The 2,985-nt window shown below is 45.4% G+C and overlaps 1 protein-coding gene and 1 long non-coding RNA gene across 2 annotated transcripts in view; both read right to left on the reverse strand.

The window, feature by feature from the left end:
• Nucleotides 1-2,985, reverse strand: part of GLE1 (GLE1 RNA export mediator) — a 70,989-nt gene that overhangs the window by 8,174 nt on the left and 59,830 nt on the right. The gene's annotated exons all lie outside the window — the stretch shown is intronic.
• Nucleotides 348-2,265, reverse strand: LOC105545006. The gene is made up of 2 exons (XR_001006855.1): nucleotides 2,161-2,265; nucleotides 348-614 (listed from the first exon to the last, which is right to left on the reverse strand). It is a non-coding gene; the product is annotated as an uncharacterized LOC105545006 (long non-coding RNA).

The raw sequence follows: 2,985 nt of genomic DNA on the forward strand, positions 1-2,985 counted from the left end.
TACACCTATCTTTTGGAAGTGGTGTCTCACTCTGTCACCTAGGCTGGAGTGCAGTGCAGTGGTGCGATCATAGCTCACTGAGGCCTTGAACTCCTGGGCTCAAGCGATCCTCCTATCTCAGCTTCCCTAGTAGCTGGGACTATAGATGCATGCCATCATGCCTGGCTAATTTTTTATTTTGTAGAGATGGGGTCTTGCTATATTGCCCAGGCTGGTTTTGAACACCTGGGCTCAAGTGATCCTCCTGCTGTGGCCTCCCAAAGAGCTGCAATTATAGGCATAAGCCACTGTGACCAGTCCCTAATTTGTGTTTTTGTTTAGGCAATGATATTTAAGACAGACTCTCATTAAGTTTCAAAAGCATTTATTCAAATATCAATGAGAGGGACTGGAGTAGGAAGATGTCATACTTAGTACAGGTGTTTTTAACTTGAATCAAAACCAGCAGGTAATAGCACCCTTGGGTATCTGAGGCCTGGTTATGAGTTTTACTTACTTAATCCCCTGTTGTCTGCTCAACAAGCCTGATACCTGGGAAAGTAGTCCTCTTTGATAAGAATTAGCATCTTCCAGAACTGAACCTGGTATTGCTTCATGAGGGCATTCCCACACACCTAGAGGGAAAGACAGGCACTGTCAGAGCAGAGAATGAAAATTCACACTCACAGGACAGATTCATAAAGCACAATCAGCCCTTCATCTTTCACACCTATCAAAAATTTCAGCCACAATGCCACTGAACTTGCTAAAAGGGAATAAATGGAAACACCCAACTTTCTTCTAAAGCATTTCTCTTTATATGGCAATACCTCCATTTAACCAATCAGGTCTTAACGAACTACTGTTCTTTTCCTCTAATGAATGGAAGCCTTCCTAAAGGTATGGTATACCTCCCAAACTTAGTAAGGAGAGTATACAGAATACCACTTGTGTTCTCAAATGATACAGGATCATTGTTCATGTATGGTGACTTCAGGAGCTTTTTATTATTATTATTTTTTAATAGGGTCTCACTGTGTCACCCAGGCTAGAGGACACTGGCATGATCACAGCTCACTGCAGCCTCAACCTCCCTGGGCTCAGGTGATCCTCCAACCTCAGCCTCCCCAGTAGCTGGGACCACAGGCACACGCCACCATACCCAGCTAATTTTTGTACTTTTTTTGTAGACATAGGGTTTCACCATGTTGCCCTGGCTGGTCTTGGAACTCCAGAGCTCAAGTGATCCGCCTGCCTTGGCCTCCCAAAGGCTGTCAGCCACTGCACCTGGCTGACTTCGGGAGCTATTAAGGTAACTAGGAACTATTGGCACTATAGGTCAAATGGTTCCACATTTGTTATGGCATGTACCCCAAGCCTTTCTTCTATAAGAAGTATCTTCTTGGTTGAGTGCAATGGCTCACTTCTGTAATCTCAACACTTTGGCAGGGTAAGATGGGAGGATCGCTTGAGCCCAAGAGTTTGAGGCTACAGTGAGGTATGATCGCACTACTGCACTCCAGCCTGGGTGACAGAGTAAGATCCTGTTCAAGCGATTCTGCTGCCTCAGCCCCTCTAGTAGCTGGGATTACAGGCATGTGCTACCATGCCCATCTGATTTTTGTATTTTTATTAAGAGACGGGGTTTCACCATGTTGGACAGGCTGGTCTCAAACTCGTGACTTCAGGTAATCCACCTGCCTCAGCCTCCCAAAGTGCTGGGATTACAAGTGTGAGCCACTGTGCCCAGCCTTTTTTTGGTATTTTTAGTACAGACAGGGTTTCAACATGCTGACCAGGCTGGGCTCGAACTCCTAATCCCATGTGATCCGCCCACCTTGGTCTCCCAAAGTGCTGGGATTACAGGTGTGATCCTCCACTGCACCTGGTCTGGGAGTCACTTCTATATCCCTAAAACAAATTTCTCTTTTCACTTTTGCTAGAATGTACAATTTTCTGTTCTTTAAAATGAAAAAAATCCAGAGAAGCCAAGTAAATATAGTATGGAGTAAAAGTGAAAGCAAGGTTGGTCTACAGCTTAGGAAAAATGTATGACACTGGAACCTCATGCTGTTTTACTATCAGGCCCAATTGCTATGCTGTTTCCCCATTCATGTCACCCAGTGGATCAAGGCTACCTCAACCACTGGCCTTCTCTTGTGTGATAACTGAGTTACGTACCTCCAAGAAGTCAAAGAGGAGGGTGGCTGTCACATCTGACAAGGGCTCCATGTTTAAGATCTGTGCCAACCAGCGCCATCCATGATTTAAGCCATGAGGGTGAATCTGGGAGGACAGAAGTTTGGTTATCATTGATCTCCTTTTGTTTATAAATCTAAACTCCCAATGTATCATCCAGCCATCACCAAGTGGAAATGAACCCCAGATCATCCAACCCTAGCACCTGCCACAGGGCAGAAATAACACAAACTAAACAAATTATGTTTTTCTTTTATATTTTTGAGACAGGGTCTCATTTTGTCGTCCAGGTTGGAGTGCTGTAGTGCAATCATGGATCACCGCAGCCTTCACCTCTTGGGCTCAAGTGATTCTTCCACCTCAGTCTCCCAAGTAGCTAGGACTACAGGCATGCACACGCCACCATGCTCAGCTAATTTTTTTGTATTTTATTTAGAGACATGGTTTCACCTTGTTGCCCAGGCTGGTCTCAAACTCCTGGAGTCAAGTGATCCACCTGCCTTGGCTTCCCAAAGTGCTGGGATTATAGGCGTGAATCCACCTCGCCTGGCCTTCTGTTTTTAAATGTTTCAATACGTTGGTTCCCACACATTCTTTTTTCTTTTTTGGTACAGAGTTTCGCTCTTGTTGCCCAGGCTGGAGTGCAATGGCACGATCTCAGCTCCTTGCAACCTCTGTCTCCCGGGTTCAAGTGATTTTCGTGCCTCAGTCTCCCAAGTAGCTGGAATTACAGGCACCCACCACCATGCCCAGCTAATTTTTGTATTTTTAGTAGAGATGGGGTTTCACCATGTTGGCCAGGCTGGT

This window comes from Mandrillus leucophaeus, unplaced genomic scaffold (genome assembly GCF_000951045.1).
Source record: "Mandrillus leucophaeus isolate KB7577 unplaced genomic scaffold, Mleu.le_1.0 Scaffold109, whole genome shotgun sequence".
Taxonomy (NCBI): domain Eukaryota; kingdom Metazoa; phylum Chordata; class Mammalia; order Primates; family Cercopithecidae; genus Mandrillus; species Mandrillus leucophaeus.